The 20,794-nt window shown below is 41.5% G+C and overlaps 2 pseudogenes; both read left to right on the top strand.

Annotated features, from left to right (window-relative positions):
- Positions 1 to 876: 876 nt before the first annotated feature.
- Positions 877 to 1,967, top strand: LOC101283646 (zinc finger protein 502-like; annotated as a pseudogene).
- Positions 1,968 to 15,119: 13,152 nt separating this feature from the next.
- LOC125961058 (prolyl hydroxylase EGLN3-like) lies at positions 15,120 to 15,573 on the top strand (annotated as a pseudogene).
- Positions 15,574 to 20,794: the final 5,221 nt, after the last annotated feature.

Raw genomic sequence — 20,794 nt, 5'->3', positions numbered from 1 at the left:
CACTTTTGGGTTCTCCATTGGTTGAAGGAGTTTCCATGGTTTTCAAAGTGCCCCCAGTTCCCTCGAGAGAATCTGCTGAGAGACTTGGCTCAAAGGCCATGGGAGTAATGTGTTTTGTCATCTTTCTATGTTCTTCCTATGCAACTCCAAATTGTTATACATTCTTTTAAAAACATTTTCCTTTTGGGTTCTAATTCTAAAAATTATATGAAAGAAAAACAAGATGGGAACATCTAAGAAAAAGGAAGAGTGAAGTGGAAGATCCAGCATTATCAGATATTAGGACATATAGCCACCACCATAACAAAAAACACTAAAAAGCTAAAGGTTGGAGTTATTAAGTGTACAAAAGAAATAGACCTGGAGGACCACAATGTGAGCCAAGGAACACCCACTGCTATATAATGGGGGACGTATGGCAATCAGTCTCAGTGTGGGGGAGGGGGCCCAACTTCATAGATCGAACTAAGAGAGATGGAAAAGATGACTTAGATTCAAAGTCACGTCATCTACTAAAATTACATACAGCTTGATTAAATAAAAAAGCATAGGAAAACTGGTGGAAAATATATTCTAGTTTTATCAGATATACAGAGGAGTAATAACTTCCTCTGGCTGCCAGCAATAGACAGAGTATAACAAAGAAGAACTACAGTGTTGACAATATTGAAAAAGTTAAAACTTCTGTACAGTAGCAGTGACAAAATTAATGTAAAAATAGCAGTGGGGTTTCTGTGTACCTCCGGGACCATGGTCGCCGCCCTGCGGGGAGCCCCAGGACATCATGGGCTCCCAGTTTTTGTTTTTTTTTGGGGGCTCCCAGTTGTTTTTCAACCTTGAAGTCTTCCACAATCAAAGCAAAGAGAAGATTTGTGGATGTTGAATATCTAAGGAGCTGAAGAGAGAGAGATTGAAAGAGAGATTTGTCCAGGTTGGGTGAACAAGTCTGCTCCAGAGCAGGATGGCTCTGAAATTGATTTGCCAGGGATAGCATCAAAGAGATCCCAAGAGGATGAATACCAGGATCCTACATTTGAAGAAAAATATGTATGTGAGAGCATGAAGGAAAACCCTCCCAGAGAGGTTCCTGGACCATGCCTTTTCCAAGAAGGTTTTGGGGGAATAACTTTCATCCACAAAGAAGCACCTCCAGAAATGATTAGACAAGAATATAATTTTGAGAGAAGGCTGCTTTTGATCTCAAGTCTTGTTACACATCTCAGGGTTTCTACAGAAGAGAGCTTACATCAGTGGGAGAAAAGTAGCATACACACCAATGAGATTTCAGACCAAAGTAAATGTCCGACACTCTCTACACAGAAAAAATCTTGGAAATGTAGTGAATGTGGAAAAACTTTTCATCAAAACTCATCCTTTACCCAGCATCAGATAACTCATTTGAGACCCTACATGTGGGGAATGTGGGAAAATTTTTAGTCGTAGTTCATTCCTTGTTCAACATCAAAGAATTCATACCGGAGTGAAACCATATGGATGTGAGCAGTGTGGGAAAACATTTCGATGTCAATCATTTCTTACTCAGCATCAGAGAATCCATACTGGAGAGAAACCGTATAAATGTAATGACTGTGGGAATTCCTTCCGCAATCATTCACATCTCACTGAACACCAGAGAATTCACACTGGAGAGAAACCTTATAAATGTAATAGATGTGGGAAGGTGTTCAGTCAGAACACACACCTCATTCATCATCAGAGAATCCACACTGGTGAGAAACCTCATTTATGCAACGAATAAAAGTGGCTCTTCTTTTTGTAAACACTCAAATCTTACACAACATCACAGAATTCAGGTATTATAGAACTTAAAATACACATACAAATGAGTACAAGAAAAACAAAAGAAATCTGAACAAGAGGGATGGATTTCATCAATGTCAATATCCTGGTTGTGATGTTGTACTAGTTTTGTAAGATGTTACCACTGTGGGCAAACTGAGTGAAGGGTACAGGGAATCATCTGTATTAGTTCATATAACTGTATGTGAATCTATAATTATCTCAAAATAAAAAAGTTTAATTTTGAAAAGTGGTCTTCCCAACTCTGCTTTAACCATGCGTGGCTGTTCACATATTGGCAGGGCGGGTTCTACAGAAAGTTACAGATCCATCCACCACGAGTGCAGAGTGAGGGTGCTCAGCCTCGACTACCAACTGTCTGAATCAAACATGATTCTCCAACAGCCCATATACATAGTCAGTGCCATCACTGTGGTACTTGTAGTATTTTAAAAAAATTTATTAATATATAGTTGATTTACAATGTGTTAGTTTCATATGTTATACATATACATATGTATAACATTTTTAGATTCTTCTCCCTTATAGGTTATTACAAAATATTGAGCCTTTCCCCAAATTCTGTATTAGGACACTCTATGTCTACAACTCGAAGGTAGAGACCATTGCCAATCCTGGTCCTTTTGGATTTCTGTTTCTCAACCAGGCTTTCCTTCCCTGGAATTTTCAAATTTCCTTTTATCATTTTGAAATGGGAGGCCCAGTGTCTACCTGTGTTGTTGAGGATACAATCCTTTTCCTAAAGTACTTCTCAACGAGAAGTTGGGAGTCTTAACTACCCCTGTGGGCAGAGGCCACTCTTCATTGAAGAGCTTTGTCAGAGCCTGGTGGGTTTGAAGCTCTGTGCCAAGCACTCTGTGTTTAACCCCACCACAGGCTTGTGGGGTAGATATTTGTGGTGGAGTGGGACCATGTGATTTGTTCTGACCAAAAATTTGTGAGCAGAAGTAACGCGTACCATATCCATACTAACTGTAGACACATCCAGACATTTAATTGCAGGTGCTGAACCCTCTAGAGATCTCTATCCCCATCGGCCACAGTGATCACAGGGTGTGGGATGGGGAGTGCTCCATCAGTCTGCAGGTTGAAGTCAGGGATCACAGAGCAGAGCTTCCAGCTGACCCACATTGGATATGCACTGAGAGCATGAATCAAACGTTTACTGCTCTAAGTGACTAAGATTTGATGGTTTGTTTATTATAGCAGCATAACCTAGCTTATTCTGACTCATACATTCTTAGGGGCATTTTTATATATGAGGGAACTGAGACCCAGAGAAATTTAATATTTGTCTGAGGTCACAAGTAAATAGTGATGCTGAAATAAAACCCAGGTCACTTGGAATAAAGCTGCCCCTTGCCACTGAGCCTCTGAGTTGGGCAGAGGGGCTGCTGGCCTGGCCTGGCCAGCCTGATTTCTCAGAGGATTTCTCAGTGTGGATTGACACTGGTTCTTTTCATAAAAAAATAAAATCACAATTAAATCTCTTAATCACAACGCCTCCCTAAGAACTTGGCAAACCAAGGAGAATGTGTGGCTTTCAAGACTGTATTAGAAAGACTTTGAGAAATAAGAAAACAAGTCAGAAATTCTTTATTCTTTTTTTAACAGCAATTTAAAAAAATAAATTTTATTTATCTATCTATCTATCTATTTATGGCTGCGTTGGGTCTTCGTTGCTGCGCGTGGGCTTTCTCTAGTTGTGGCGAGTGGGGGCTACTCTTCATTGCGGTGCGCAGGCTTCTCATTGTGGTGGCTTGTTTTGTTGTGGAGCACGGGCTCTAGGTGCATGGGCTTCAGTAGCTGTGGCACGTGGGCTCAGTAGTTGTAGCACACGGGTTTAGTTGCTCAGCAGCATGTGGGATCTTCCCGGACCAGGGCTCGAACCCGTGTCCCCTGCATTGGCAGGTGGATTCTTAACCACTGTGCCACCAGGGAAGCTCCAGATATTCTTTATTCTGATTGGAAGATCCTCTGAACATTGCTTATTAATGCTCTCAGCTCACACCAAAGAAGTCTCTACTCTCACCACGCCTCTCCACATTGCAGCCAAAAACAGCATGCTAAGGGCCAAACATGTACTCCCTTGATTAATACCATTTGATGGCTAATCCTATAGGATAGCATTAAAATTTCTCAGCATAGTGTGCAAAACTCTGCAGGATGTGGCTAGAACTTGGTTCTCCGATTGCAATCCCATCTCTGACCATCCCTCAAACTCTCTCTTCCTCATGCAGTCATATGGGGCTCCTAGAATATGCCACGCTTTCTCGTGCTCCTTCCTGTGCTGCTCTGTGCCCTACACGCCCATATAGGCCACTCTCCCTTCTTCATTCAGTTAACGCCTACTCATGCTTTAAGAGTAACCTCCCCTGGCAAGCCAGGAGCACTGGTGATCACCCATCCATAGCCTGTGAGGGATTAGAGGGTAAGGAGGCCAGGAATGGAAGATTCCTCTGAGTTGTTGGAATGCCATGGCATTTTCCCTTCCACACCTGTTTCCCAGCCCTGGGGAGGAGAGGGGAGAGGGAAGGCAGTGCTTCTTCTCCTTCGATACCTCTGCATGCATAACAGGAACTTCAGGAGAATAACTTATAAGGCTTGATATGTGTCTCCAGCAATTTGGGGGGACACAAGGGCTTGGTGTCTGACCCATGCCCAAGCAAGCGAAAGGTGAAAGGAGATGGCTGAAACAACATGATTGGTGGGAGAACGAAGAGGAAGAGGACTGCCCAGGACTGTAACTGCTGCTACCCTTGGTAGGGGAAGGACGTGGAAGCCCTTCTTAGAACCAAGTGGATCTACAGGTGGGGCACCATCTGGAACTGCCCTAAAACAAGCAGAAGGGACATGGACCCAAACAAAGAGAGGCTCAGAGCTTCAGATCACAGAGGGTGGACTGGGGAGAATCACGGAAAGGCACCCTCCTGTGGCTGATGAATGACCCGAAGGTGGCCCTTCCTCCATTTGAGAAGCCCCTCATGAGGGCACAAAGCCAAGTCTGCATTTTGGCCTCCACTTACTCATTTGTCTGGCACCTTCATTCATGGTCCTGGAATGGGCCCATGGGAGGCAGGAACAAAGGGAGGGCATTGTAAGCAACTGGCCCGTGGCAACATCACCCAGGCCATGGACTTGCACTTGGAGATACCTCAAAAGGGAATTCTTAGGGAAACCATAAGATTTTCTCAGGCAAACAGCCAGCTCAAAATATCTGCTGAAGCCAGAGAGCCCTGTGTTGGATTCCAGCTGCAAAGATGTCAGACACTGAGTCTGGAGGGTAGGATGTGGGTGTGAAGTAGGGTGAGAAAGGAGAAACTGATGTGCCCATTTCCCATGCCTATTTCCAGTCCAAAGCAGTCCTGGCCTCGAGACAGAGAGAGCCTAAGAGTTAGATAGGAAGTCAGAGGGAGTCTTACACTGAAATGGGACTGTTCTGGTTGCTCAAAGTTATAGACCTGCCCAAGATTTTATATTCAAGAACCCAGGAGAAAAATGCATCTGGGCACTGAGTTTGAATGACACTGAAAAGAAACAAAGAAGTTGCCTTCTGTGTGAACCCTATTCTGTCCAGCTAATAAGATGCAGTAAGGTGGCGACATCTGAATTCTTGCCGTAAAGCACAGGGCTTGACACAGACCAAGAGGATTGAATACATGAGGACTAAAAGGCATGCATCCAGCTCCTCTCTTAGAACTTGGCAGTGTTTGCAGTTCACTTTCTGCTACATCATTATTTTACTATTAATAAGCAGAGCTGGAAGTAGAAGGCAGGGCATTTATAGGCAAGGGTTTGTAGCAGGCTCACCTGCCAACTTAACAACTCTCCCATCAAAGCCTAAGGATTCTCTCTCTTTGTGGTGTGTGCAGGCAGAGCGGTGGGCTGGTCGTTGCTCTGCAAACCGGTGAGCAGCCAACTAACGGATCAATCAACTGATATTTATTGGGCATTGCCCATGTGCCAGGCTCAGGAACTAGGCATCTGGGAATCCAGAATGAGGTAAGTGCATGTCCTGCTTTCTAAATAAAATAGTGTTCAGCCTCTACTGGGATTTTTATTGGCCTTGTACTTTCCACAATTTATTTTTATAGAGTCTTTTATGTGAAGTGTCTCAAAGCTGAGCAGAGAGAAAGAAACACACAGACAAGGTCTCACAGCTTCTCCCAAGCCCACAGTCCTCATCGACTCACACTTCATGGTGCTCGGTGTGAAGAACACCATCCAAAAATAAACGGGCTGCAAAGCAGAGGCCAGTACCAGGATGGGGCCGTGGAAGGGTAGCGCTGCTGAAATGATTCTTCTTTTTTTTTTTGGTCAGAGTTTCTTGTTCTTAGTTATTTGCTCTTCCTTGGCCCCAAGCCAGGTTTAGAAAACTCTGAACTTGATCATGGGCCTTAGGGGCTGTTAAGAAATGACTTTGGGTACAAGATGTCCACTGGGGTCTGGGAGGCCCTCAAGGGACTCTCTGTGTCTGGAGACACACAGCTAGGGATGAGGGGCCATTTGGGCAGTAAATTCTTACACTTGAAAGGGGCAGATGGGTCTCAGCTCAGTGGAGAGCAGAGGTATGTCTGGCTCTCAGGGTCCATCCTGAGGGAGTCTGGGTGCTCAGACCAGGATCAGGAATGCAGACTGTGAGATTCCAGAATCTGCATCACCTCTGTGCTGGTCACTGCTGCTACCCCAGTTGAGCTTCCCCAGGGATCCGCAGTGAGCCTGGAACCAAGTAGGACATGAGAAGGTGGTGTCTGGGGGGCAGCAGGGAGGGGACAACCAAGCTACTCTTCAGTCAGGCTAGAAAGGGGACCTTTCAGTAGCAGATCAGGGACTTAAGTCCAGGCCTGCAAGACTCCTTGCACTGCTGGTAATAGCAAGTCATAGGGATTTGAAAAGGCCTCCAAAGAATGGCAGAAATTTTGATAAAGAACTAACCTTTATAATTCTTCGAATTTTTCACTGGTGAAAACAGAAGCAGCCTTTTGGGTTTGTGGCCACTGGGAATATGATGTGGTTTAACAGTAAGCTGAGGAACTTGATGAGACCTCGGGGTTCACTCCCACCAAGTATTCATTCAGTCTCCATTTAGCGATTTCCTGATGCCGTGGATGAAAATTCTGTGTGTGTGTCCCCATGACAGCCATCTATGTAGGAACACAACAATGGAATATTCTGATTCATTCGTGCTGCTAAGATTTGTGAAATAGTGATGGCATGCAAAGTTCTGACCTTAGACGCTACGAGAAACAACAGGCATCCCCTTAAAGGGGGCCCATCTTTAAGGAGGAACTCTACCTTGGGATGGGAGGGAGCCTTGGCTGCTGAGGAAAGGCAGGGCCTCTGGTGGAGAAAAGGCATCTGCTGTCAGTGACTCATGGAGCAGGAAGTTGACCTCTCCACGCCTGGACAGAGGGTGACTGTTTTGGCTCAGTCCCAGCTCAGCTCAAGGATATGGCTCTCCTGGACCAGGCTGTGGGCTAAGTGAGGCAGGTCTCATCATGCCTTTAAGGGAATTGGATCCACTGGAGTGGCTCTGGTCAGGACCAAACGGAGAGAGGTGCGCTTGTTAAGATAAAAAGATTCTGGCTTCCTCTATTGAGGCAATGTCTACACGCTGAATTCCCCTTACAATGACCACCCTAGATGAAACTGTCTCATCCGACCTGGCAGCTATAACTGACCTCACGTTCTGGCACAGTCTAGTGACTCCTTCTGCAATCGTCTATCCTGTCCAAAGTGCCCAAACGCTACCTGCCCCTTTCTGACATTGCAAACCAGTCCTCTACCCGGCCCCTCTCCAACTCAGTAGGGAGTTGAGGGGGCAGGTGTGAACCAGGCCATCACCCCTAGAGAACACAGTCCTCAGTGGTTCAGGATGTGGGCATGGCTCAGAGAGTTGCTGGCATTATAAGCCTGGCTTGGGACCAGGCACGGACAGGGACAGGGAGGTGTACCAGGGACCACAAGGCATCCACCACCGGGTACGCGGTAACTGCTGCAGTGCTTCGGAAGGCCAGCAGGGGGAGGCACTGCCGAGTCCAGCCTGCTTGCAGAGGGCGCTGGCGCAGGGTGCGGCTCCAGTGCGCAGGCTCATGGGAGCCTCCAGGATTGGATGGCACCGATCTCGCAGGGCCAGCGGACTCCCGCACGAACCCAACTGGCAAGGGGGCTGGGAGCAGGTGTGTCGGTTGGGGCCAAGCTGGGCTGGGCTGGGCGGGGCGGGGCAGGTCCAGGTGAGGAAACGTGGCAGGGCCCCGGCGGGACGTGGGGGAGGTTAGAGGGGGCTGCTGCGGTGGGGCGTGAGAGAGCAGGCTTGGGCCCACCCAATGGCCTTGAGAGGAAGATGCCTTGATGCCCACTGAAGGAGTGGACTGTGGCACCAGCCACCATAGGGAGGCCTCCTGGGCTGGATTCGGGCAGGCCCTGGGCAAAGTGAGGCCCGCTGAAGCCTTGCAGGGAGACAGCCTGGGCAGTGTGATGCCCAGCAGTGCTGTGACATGTGTCATGGGTCCTGTGTGTCACAGGTTTGGGACAGGAAACACTGGCTCTGCCGTAAAGAAAGGCCTTGAACTCTCGCTGAGGAGCATGGAACCGCTGTGATTGGTAAGAAGCCATAATCAGGTACTAAGACACAGTTTCTGCTGCCTGGGCTGGGGAGGTTTGGAGGCCAAGAGCTCCGTTCTCACTCAAGGACCAGTGAGGGCTGAAGGGCCTAGAGAGAAACAGAGCAGTAATTCATGATTAGTTCCACAGCTATTTTTGAACACCTCCTATGTGCTAGGACTGTTCTAGATGGGCAGGGTCCCTGCCTTCATGGAATTATATTCCAGGTGGGAGAGAGCCTTTCAAGGCTGAGTCCTGGGTTTTTGCCTTGCCTACTTTTGCCTTGCTCTTTAATGAGATGGGGAAAACTGTAGGTGAAAGGTAGGTTTCATTTTTGGAACGGTTGGAATCAAAAATTGTTCTGGATATATTATGTTGAGATGCCTAGAACGTTTTCTCCCAACATGCAGCATATGAACAATATGCTTGGAAAGAATTTTACACTAAACTCCATACACCCACCACCTAGACCCTACCATTAATATTTAGCTACACTTGTTTTTTCACATGCCTGTTCATCTCACCATCCCTCTCTCCATCTGTTAATCACCTGGTAGTTTTTTTTTATTATTGTGGTAAAATACACATAACGTAAATTACCTAGTAGATTTTTAAGTTAAGATGTCAAATAGGCCATTGGAAATTTGAGTCTGAAGTCCTAGGGGATGGTAGGGCTAGAATTGGTCTTTGGAATCATCACCACCTAGGTGGTATTTAAACTAAAGGACTAGGTGAAACCACCTAGGTTGAGAGTGTACATAGAGAAGAGGAAGGAAGCCAAAAAAGAGGGAGGTGGTGGCCAACCATGGTGAGTGCTACTGTGCAAGATAGTTTGGCAATTAGGAGGATTTTAATCATTTTAACAAGAACAACTTTAGTGGAGTAGAGGGACCTTAAGGTCAAGTGGAATTTTGTTTTTAAGATGGAGGAAACTAGAATATGTTTATATGCCAGTGGGATTGAACTCATAGAAAGGGAGAAATGATGCAGATAAGGGGAACACTGCAGGGGAGGTATGTGAACACCTGAGAGGAGAGAAGACTCCAGAGTAGGTGAGCAGTTGGCTTTGAAATGAACAGGAACACATATTCCATTGTATCTAGAGGGAAAGCTGAGACAAATGCAGATGTGGACAGGTGGTAAGAGGCATCATCTGTCTGTGAAGGAAGTCACTGGCTGAGAGCAAGGGCAGCAGGGGAAAGGAGAAGAGGTGCTAGGAGACACATGTGACATAGTCCTTCTGGAGAACGGGGAAGTAAACTAAGTACAGAAATGGAATTGGATTGCTAGGCAGTGCTGAGTGCCCGTTTGAGATGTGTAGTCGTGAAATTAGAGTGGGATCAACCTAGTGGGGTTGTGTGGCTTCCCATGGGTGGGAAGGGTGTTGTGAAGTTTAGGTGCGGTAATACATGGAAAACATTTAAAACAGTGGCAAGCACATGAACATGGAATAGCTCTCCATTTATTTAGATCTTTGCTTTCTTTCATTGGTTTTGTAGAGTTCCTCATATAGACCCTGTACATGTTTTGTTATATTTATATGTATATATTTTATTGGGGGGAGCTAATATAATGTTATGTATTTACAAATTCAGTTGTATACCATTGCTGGTATACAGGAAAGGAATTGACATTTGTATACTAACTTTGTGTCTTGCAACCTTGCTATAATTGCTTATTAGTTCTTGGAGTTCTTTGTCATTATTGATTCTTTGGGATTTTCTTCATAGACAGTCATGTCATCTGAGAAGAAAGGCAGTTTTATTGCTTCTGTCCCAGTCTGTATATTTTTTATTTCCTTGTCTTGTCTAATTGCATTAGCTAGGACTTCTAATATGAACTTGAATAGGAGTGGTGAGAGAGGACATTCTTGCCTTGTTTACCATCTTAGAGGAAAGCATCTAGCTTCTCACCATTTAGTTACCTGTAAATTATTTGGTAGATGTTCTTTATCAAGTTGAGGGAGTTCACCTCCTCTAGTCCTAGTTTTCTGAGAGGTTTTTATGATGAATGGAGTTTGGATTTTGTCAAATGTTTTTTCCGCATATATTGATATCATAATATGATTTTTCTTCTTTAGCCTGTTTTGTCGCATTATGTTAATTGACTTTCAAATGTTGAACCAAACTTGCATACCTGGCATAAGTTCCACTGGTCATGGTGTATAATGCTCTTTATACATTGTTGGATTCAATTTGCTAATATTTTCTTGAGGATTTATGTATCTATGTTTATGAATGCTGTAGGTCTGTAGTTTTTATTTCTTCTAATATCTTTATTTGGTTTTGGTGTTAGGGCAGTGCTGGCTTCATAGATGAGTTTGGAAGTGTTCCCAATGGCCCTATTTTATGGAAGAGATTTGAGATAATTTGTATAGTTTTTCTTCCTTAAATTTTTGGTAGAATTCACTGGTGAAACCTTCTGGGTCTGGAATATTGGAAGATTATTAGTTATTGATTCAAGTTCTTTAATAGACATAGGCCTTTTCAGGTGATTTACTTTTCCTTTTGTGAGTATTGGTAGTTTCTGTTTTATAAGGAGTTGGTCTCTTTAAGTTATCAAATTTGGGGGCATCATAATATTCCTTTATTATCCTTTTAATGTCCATGGACTCATTAGTGATGACCTCTCTTTCATATCTGATATTAGTGATATCTAGTATAAGTAATTAGTAATTTTCTCACTTTTTTTCTTGGTTACCTTGGCTATAGGTTTATCAATTTTATTTATCTTTACAAAGAACCAGCTTTTGGTGCATTTATTTTCTCTATTGATTTTCTGTTATCATTTTCATTTATTTCTGCTCTGATTTTATTAGTTCGTTTCTTTGCTTGCTTTAGGCTTACATTGTTCTTTCTCTAATTTCCTAAGGTTGACATTTAGTTGTTGATTTTACATCTTTCTTTTTTTTTCTAATATATGCATTCAGTGCTATACATTTCTTTCTAAACACTGCTTTTGCTGCATCTCTCAAAGTTTGATAAGTTGTATTTTCATTTAGTTCAAAATATTTTTCAGTTTCTCTGGAGACTTCTTTGACCTTTGTGTTAATCACATAATGTTTAATCTTCAGCTGTCTTTCTGTTATTTATTTCTAGCTTAATTTCCCTGTGGTCTGAGGGCATACTTTGTATGATTTGTACTCTTTTAAATTTGTCAAAGTGTGTTTTATGGCCCCAAATGTGGCCTTTCTTGGTGAATGCTCCATATAAGCTTGAGAGGAGCATGTATTCTGTTGTTAAATGAAATATTCTATAAATGTCAATTAGATACACTTGCTTGCTGGTATTGATCATTTCAACTATGTCCTTGCTGATTTTCTGCCTGCTGGATCTGTCAATCTGATAAAAGGGTGCTGAAATCTACAACTGTAGCAGTAGATTTGTTCATTTCTTTTTGTAGTTCTATCACTCTTGCCACACATATTTCGACACTCTGTTGTTAGATGCATACATATTAAGAATTGTTATGTCCTCTTGGAGAATGGAGTACTTATCATTAGGTAGTGTGCCACTGTTTGTCACGATATTGTAATTTTCCTTGTCCTGAAGTCTGCTTTGCCTGAAATTAATATAGCCTCTCTAGCTTTATTTTGATTAGCGTTAGCATGCTGTATCTTTTTCCTTCCCTTACTTTTAATCTGTCTCTCTCTTTGTATTTAAAGTGAGATTCTTGTGGACAGCTTATATTTGGGTCTTTTTTATCTACTCTGATATGCGAATGTATTTAGACTATTCACATTTAAAGTGATGTTAGCATAGTTGGGTTAATGTCTACGTATTTGTAACTTTTCAACTTGTTGTACTTATTGTTTCATTATCTTCCCCCATTTTTCTGCCTTCTCTGATTTTAAGTGATCATTTTATGATCACTTAAATCATTTTATTTCCTTTTAATTAAAAAATTACTCATTTTTTAATGGTTGCTCCAGTGTTTGAAGTATACATTTACAATTAATATAAATCTACTGTCCAATAACACTATGTTATTTCACAGGTACTGCAGTTACCTTGTAACACAGTAGTCCCAATTTTCTCCTGTTGTTCTTTACAACATTGCTGTCATTATTTTCAGTTATCCATATGCTATAATCACCCAATACATTGTAGCTTTTATTACCTTGAAAAGTTATTTGTTATATCAATTAACAATAAGAAAGATGAAGGAGGGCTTCCCTGGTGGCGCAGTGGTTGACAGTCCGCCTGCCAATGCAGGGGACACGGGTTTGTGCCCCGGTCCAGGAAGATCCCACACGCTGCAGAACGGCTGGGCCCGTGAGCCATGGCTGCTGAGCCTGCGCGTCCGGAGCCTGTGCTCCGCAACGGGAGAGGCCACAACAGTGAGAGGCCCGTGTACCACAAAAAAAAAAAAAAAGAAAGATGAAGGATTCTATTTCACCTTCATTTATTCCTTTTGTCTTGCTCTTCATTTATGTAGATCTTAGTTTCCGGCCTGTAGCATTTTTCTTTGTGCTGAAAAACAAACAAACAACCCCCCCCCCCAAAAAAAAAAAAAGCAAACAAACTTCTTTTAACATCTCCTGCAAGGCAGGTCTACTAGTGACAAATTCCCTCAGTTTTTGTTTGTCTGAGAAGGGGTTTATTCCTCCTTCACTTTGGAAGGATGATTTTATGGGATACAGAATTCTAAGTTGGTGGGTTTTTCTTTTAACTTTGAAAATACTCCACTCTATAGTCTTCTGCTGATCAGACCCACTGATTCTTTCCTCAGCCATGCCCAGTCTACTGATGAGTCCATCAAAAGCATTCTTCGTTTATGTTACAGTGCTTTTAGTTTCTAGCATTTTTTTATTCTTTCTTAGAGTTTCCATCTCTTTGTGTACCTTACCCATCTGTTCTTGCACATTGTCTGCAGTTTCCATTAGAACTCTTAGTTACTTTAAATCTCTATATGATAATTTCAATATGTGTGCCATATCTGAGTCTGGTTCTCATGCTTGCTTTTTCTCTTCACATGTTGTTGCTGTTTTCCTTTTAGAGTGCTTTATTATTTTTGTTGAAAGTCAGACAAGCTGTGTTGAGTAATAGGAACTAAGATATTTAGGCTTTCAGAGTGAAGTTTTATGTTAATCTGGCTAGAGGCTGGGCTCTGTTTATGTTTCCTATAACTGTAGGTGCCAGAGGCTGCAGTTTACTCTAGTTTACTTGGTTTTTTTTCTCCCTCTTCTACTGTCTTTGGTTTTCCCTAAGAATTCCTTCTTAAATAGAATTTATGACTTGCGACTTTTTCACTTATAGTCCACTGCTAACTCACTGAAGCCCAATTGATGTGGTAGGGTTTTGAGGACGAGAAGCATTGTATAACCTGACGATTAAATCTCAGTTTTTGTAGTGGGCCTGAGTCCTTGGGATGTGACATTTAGAAGTGTTTTCTTATTCTTTTTTTCTCCTCTTACATGAGACAGGATGGCTAGAGGGGGCTAGAGCTGACCAATTGCCCTTCCTCCAGGTCAGATAAGGCTCTAATCAAGTACCTTTCTTGGGAGGGCAGGGCTTTTTTATGGAGAGTGCTCTAGGTGCATTTCAAAATGTTTACTTTTCCACTCCCTTTATCTGAAACACAAGGGTATTTTTCTCCACTCTTCCCCATGAAAACCTGGTGCGGTATGGCGACGATGCCTCATGGACTGGGTATGGTCCTAAGGGGATGGTAAGGAACAGTGAAAGACAGGGAGAACATGAACAGATGAAGTAGTGGTGGTAGAAAGGTTGCACCCTTTATAACTTCAGTGACTCAGAAAGAACGCAGAATGCAGTGATTTCCTACAAATAGCATGGTAAGGACCCAGAGGGGTGATAGTTCTCTCTCACTTCTATGATTGATGGGTAACAATTATTTTTAAATGTTTAAACTTTCATTAATAACTTGATTTTTAAATAATTTTTACATAATTATCTGTTTTATTTTACTCTTATTGAAGTAGATTGTTTATCTTTTATGACTTTTTAAATATCAGCTTTATTGAGGTATAAGTATGTACAAATATCTTTATCGCATGAATAAAGATAATTTCATTTGTTCCTTCCCAGTTGGAATACCTTTATTTCTTATTCTTGCCTGATTGCACTGACCAGAACTGCCACTGGCTCTTGAGGTGGCACTTCAGCACTTCATTCCTCCCTGCTTCTCCTCGCTCCCAACGCTCACACACTCATATTGCAGAGAATGAGTAATAAACCACTGAGCAAAAATGAAATTTCCTAGTGGTAGTATGAATATTGCTTATCTTTATACTCAGAAAAAGCAACAACATTATTCCTTAAAAAAAACAACTAAACTGAAAATAATTGTTAAAAGGTATAAAACATGTTAAATAATTAATAACAGTCCAAGAAGCTTATACTAGCAGTTTGGTCGCAGGAAATATAGACTTTACAGGAAGGAACTATTATCCCTGAGGTGACTTCAGGAAGGGGAGCAAGATTACTCAATATTGAGCGTTTGGGGTTTCTTTCATTCTCTTCTCTCCAGGCCAGTATAGGTCTCCGAGAGTGGGTCGAGATAGAACTTTTAAAAGAATTGGGATCAATTATGTTCCTGGGAGGTGGGTGTCTGGGGCCTCCGTGTGGCAGTTCAGAGGTGAGAGGAGATGACTTCTGCTTTACAGAGAGAAGAAAAATTACCAAAGCACTTTGACTCTTTCCGCGGTCCGTCCGGGAGCATACAGTGTCCTTGACCCGCACATGGTGATGGTGGCTTGCTATCCAGGAAATGGAGCAGGTTATGTGCGACATGTGGACAACCCCAACGGCGACGGCTGCTGCATCCCCTGCATCTACTATCTGAACAAGAACTGGGATGCCCAGCTACATGGTGGGGTCCTGCGGATATTTCCAGAAGAGAAATCGTTCATAGCGTACATGGAGCCCATTTTCGACAGACTGTTGTTCTTCTGGTCAGACCGCAGGAACCCACATGAAGTCCAGCCTTCCTATGCAATCAGATACACCATATGACTGTTTGGTACTTTGATGCTGAAGCAAGGGCAGAAGACAAAAAGAAATTCAGGAATTTAACTAGGAAAACTGAACCTGCCCTCACTGAGGACTGACCCTGATCTGAAATCTGCTGGCCCTATTCATTTTAGTAACAGTTCCTGAATTCACTTTAAGAGTTGAGATCCAAAGAAGGCCTCTTCTTTAGTGACTCGGTGATGAGAACCCTTCTGCTACTTGCATCATTCACATCCCTGTCTTGTGTACAGTACTGTGTGTTTTCTTGCCAAGACTGCATCTACCTTCAGACACTTTCTTTACCAGATGAACTCATTTGCTAACTCCAGAAATACCTGCAGACAGCCTAGCTGGCCAGCGGTTTAATTGTCAGATTTGGTAATCCTGAGTATCAAAGCAAGAACCTGGAAGCACGGGCGAGGGACTGAATCTTACTTGCACTTTATGTACACTTCCTGATTTGAAAGGAGGAAGTTTGCAAAGAAGTTAGACGGGTGACAGATGCCACAGAGAGGCATCACTGAAGCCTTAACATCAGGAAACAGAAATCTGTGTCATATGAACAATTTCCAGATGTTCTTAATCCAGGGCTGTTGGGGTTTCTGGAGGATTATCTCAACCTAATGACGTGACGTTATTACCTCTAGAAAGGGCTGCTGTCATAGTCATCAATTTCTAAGTATCCTGTGGGTGGACACTCCTTTTTCCTGGTCCTGCAAACTGGACTTTCTGCCTCTGCCCCATTTTGATGAAAATATGACTTTCTCATCAAAGATGACAACACCATTTATTTTCTATTTTCACTTCTGACTTAGAGAACCTAATTCATTAATTATTCTGGTTGCTTTGTTGAAATGAAATTTGAATTTAAATCAAAGGAGAAAAAAATCTTCCTGGTAGTTTAGAGCCAACAACCTCTGATAATGGTGTCAAAAGACCTGGGTCTACGGATATACAATAAACGTGTTCATCTTGAACAATTTGAGATTGGAGATGGAGTCGGAAATGTGGGCATTCCTATTTTTCAGTTTTTCTTTCTCATGAACTCATCCTTCTTTAACAAAATTAGAAAATCACGAAAACTAGGGAGCTATATTTTAAAAAGGAAATAGAAATAAAACAAAAAATCCTGAAAAGCTGCTTGAGTTCTTCTACATTTTCTGACCCTAGTAACCTCTTTTGAACAGATTTGACTCTTCAGATCCACTGTGGTTGGCAATGTGGCCAGAATCATGGAATTTGCCAGAACTGTGGGAAGCTCTGCTCCTACAGTAAGCACAGATTCCACTGCCTCAAGAACTCTGTATTGAGCTCCTGTTTTTATGCAAGTTACTTTTCTTAGTTTTCAATTCCATTTTCATATTTTTAAAGTCCCTGTAATTTCTTGCTTGAAAATCCCATGAACATTAAGGGGCCAGAAATATTTTCTTTGGTCACTGACACATACATAGACTTCCAAGAAAGCAGCATATTTTTGTGAGTGTGTCTGGTTTTGGAAAATTTCCAGATAAGACTTGTCTTCATTCTCATGACTGCTCTATTTTTTTTCTGTAGTACTCATCATCTCCTAACTTACTATGTAATTTACTTATTTGTTATGTTCATTGTCTGGTATCCTTTCTCTAGAGTGTAAGCACAATGAAGACAGGGATTTTTGTATGTTTTTAATCAATGGAATGTATTCCCAGCACCTAAAATAGTGCCTGGCACATAGTAAGGGCTCAGTAAATACCTGTTGAATAAACTCACTCTCCTGCCATAAAAAAAAAAAAAAAAAAGGATTGGAAGTAGGCTCAGCCTAGGAGGTCAGAATTGCCAGGGCAAGGTGCATCTTGCATCTAACAAAGTCGATATGAAGAAATGATCTTTGCTAGCATGTGCTTTAGTTTTGAGAGAGTTTAAGATAAATTGAAAATAGTACCCCAGCTGAGAATTTGAGAATACGTATAGTATTCATTGGCTCTTCTATGTCCTGAAGAAAAATGTCCTGCTTTTGTTGGCTGGGCAAACTAAATACATGTGTTTTCCTCCTCTTATGATCACGTGAGACCACTTGGTGTCATGTTGGAGCTTTTCTCCTCTATCTTTAGTGCTGTGTCCAAAACCAAGTAATTTCTTTTAGGCTTCCCTCTTCTCAGGGTTAATTCCCTGATTTTCTACACTATAGCACCTTCTCCAGGAGTTGGAGGGAAATCTTTATTTTAGGGGTCTGACTTCTGTGTTTTTTTTTTTTTTTTTTTTCTTTTTGTGGTACGCGGGCCTCTCACTGTTGTGGCCTCTCCCGTTGCGGAGCACAGGCTCTGGACGCACAGGCTCAGTGGCCATGGCTCACGGGCCCAGCCGCTCCGCGGCATGTGGGATCTTCCCGGACCGGGACACAAACCCGTGTCCCCTGCATCGGTAGGCAGACTCTCAGCCACTGCGCCACCAGGGAAGCCCACTTCTGTGTTCTTGAAATGGTTATGCAGATTGCCTGGTGATGCATACACAATTTTTACAGAATTAACTAATTAGTTAATCCATCAAACACTTCTTGAGTGTGTAAAATATCTAGTCACTGAAGATACAAAAATAAAAAAGTTACAGTTCCTGCCCTCAAATGCTCATGGTCCAACCTGGGGAGATGTGTCCAAGAAATCATTATAAACAGAAATATAGTAGAAGCACAGAATGGGCTTACTTAGCCAAAACATGGAGGGAAGTGGGGAATACAGTAGAAGCTTTCAACTATATTTCCTGAAAAGTTTTCTTTTGCTTTATAAGAAAATGAAGATTCTGTTTTTATTGTATAATTTACTTTTGTAGACTTTATTGACTGCCTAGGCATCAGTACACATTTGTTGGTGGTGAATTCTATAGTCTTACACTATTACTGATTTACTACAGTGGTTGTAACTCAAAAACTGAAATAAATGTTAATTAGCTTAATACTGATATTATTTTGTTTATTTCTTCTATGATATACTATGTCAAATATAAGAGAAGAGAAATTCATCCAGTTTGGTTCTTGTGTTTCTATAGGGTTATCTGAAACTCACTGCACTAACAGACACCAGAAATGGGCATGTGTTTCTGATCAAAGCTGATTGTTCTGGAAGTACTGCTGACTCTTATGGAAGATTTGAAATTGGTGACTGTTGGTATAGATTGATATGGATTTCAGTCTACTCATCTCTGTGCAAGAGAGATCTTACTAATTTGTGTGTGTGTTGTGGGTATGTGCATTTATATAAAGAGGATAAGATGTTTGGTTGCCATTCACGTGTTTATTTGGTGGAATGCAGTGGATAGCATATTTAAACACTGGTATTTAAATAGTAAGAGTATCTCCAATTATCAAGGAGCATCTTAAAATTATCTCACATTTCTGAAGGAAATTCATTTTAACTGTCTTTAATAAAGATTGTATCATTTAATGGGCAGAAGACCTAAATAGACATTTCTCCAAAGAAGACATACAGATGGCCAATAGGCACATGAAGAGATGCTCAACATCACTAATTATTAGAGAAATGCAAATCAAACCACATTGAGGTATCACCACAGGCCGGTCAGAACGGCCATCATTTAAAAGTCTGTGAATAACAAATGCTGGAGAGGGTGTGGAGAAAAGGGAACCCTCCTACACTGTTGGTGGAAACATAAATTGGTGCAGCCACTATGGAAAACAGTACAGAGGTTGCTTAAAAAACTAAAAATAGAATTGCCATATGATCCAACATTCCCATTCCTGGCCATATATCTGGAGAAAACTCTAATTTGAAAAGATACATGCACCCCAATGTTCATTGCAGCATTATTTACAATAGCCAAGACACAGAAGCAACCTAAATGTCCATTGACAGACGAATGGATAAAGAAGATGTGGTATATATAAATAATGGAATACTATTCAGCCATAAAAAAGAATGATGTAATACCATTTGCAGCAACATGCATGGACCTAGACATTATCACACTACGTGAAGTAAGTCAGACAGGGAAAGAGAAATATCATATGATATCCCTTATATGTGGAATCTAAAATATGATACAAATGAACTTATTTACGAAACAGAAACAGACTCGCAGACATAGAAAACAAATTTATGGTTACCAAAGGGGAAAGGGGGTGGGAGAGGGATAAATTAGGAGTTTGGGATTAGCAGATACAAACTACTATATATAAAATAGATAAACAACAAGGTCCTACTGTATAGCACAGGAACTATATTCAATATCCTGTAATAAACTGTAATGGAAAAGAATGTGTGTGTGTGTGTGTGTGTGTGTGTGTGTGTGTGTGTTTGTGTGTGTGTATGTATATATAATTGAACCACTTTGCTGTATACTGGAAACTAACACAACATTGTAAATCAACTATACTTCAATAAAAAATTTTTTTAAAAGATTATATCATTTAAAATATTTTCAATCATGTATTTGGGAGGTAGAAGCTTGGACATCATTCTTGGTGGTTTTTATTTAACAATGAAGTCTTTGACTTTTCAGTGTTATTTCCAAAATAGCTAGCTATTTTACATTTGGTAGTGTATATATGTCCCTGCCACTCTCTCACTTTGTCCCAGCTTACCCTTCCCTCTCCCTGTGTCCTCAAGTCCATTCTCTAGTAGGTCTGCATCTTTATTCCTGATTTGCCCCTAGGTTCTTCATGACCTTTTTTTTTTTTTAGATTCCATATATATGTGTTAGCCATTGTATATATGTGCCATATCTTCTTTATCCATTCATCTATCGATGGACACTTAGGTTGCTTCCATGTCCTGGCTATTGTAAATAGAGCTGCAATGAATGTTGTGGTACATGACTCTTTTTTTTTTTAGTTTGTAGGTTTTATATATTATAGCTAATCTTATCTTTAGTATGTAAGTCAAAGATATTCTGCTAGGCTCTAGATTGTCTTTTTTTTTTGTATTTTTATTGAAATGTTTCTTCTGACTTTGTTTTCAGTTAACTAATATTCTGTTTAGCTGTATGCAGTCTGCTGTTAAATTCACCACTGATGTCTTAGTTTCAGTATTAGTCTTTCTATTGTGTTCCTTTCAAACCATAGAAGTCTTTCTTCAGTTTCTTTCCTAGATTTTCTTTCGTCTTTTATGCCTTAAACATAGAACATTTAAAGTCTGTATTTGTTAATGCCAGTATCTAGAACTCCTATCTGTCTGTTTCTATTATCTGTTATTTCTCTGGCTTCCATGTTGAGGATGTATTGGATGGATAGTAAGAGTGAAAATAGCAGGCTTGTTAAAAGGCTGTGGCAGTAATTAAGACACATGGTGACAAATTGGACAATGGTTGTGGCATTAGGAAAGGAGAGTAACATTCAAGAGGTCAAAACAACAAGGTTGCTCTCATAGGTGCGGAAGGGAGGTGGCTCTGCTTCCTAGACAAGGGAG

This window comes from Orcinus orca, chromosome 14, assembly GCF_937001465.1.
Source record: "Orcinus orca chromosome 14, mOrcOrc1.1, whole genome shotgun sequence".
Lineage (NCBI taxonomy): Eukaryota > Metazoa > Chordata > Mammalia > Artiodactyla > Delphinidae > Orcinus > Orcinus orca.
Note: the sequence above shows the minus strand (reverse complement) of the source record. Positions and strands in the feature narration are given on the sequence as shown.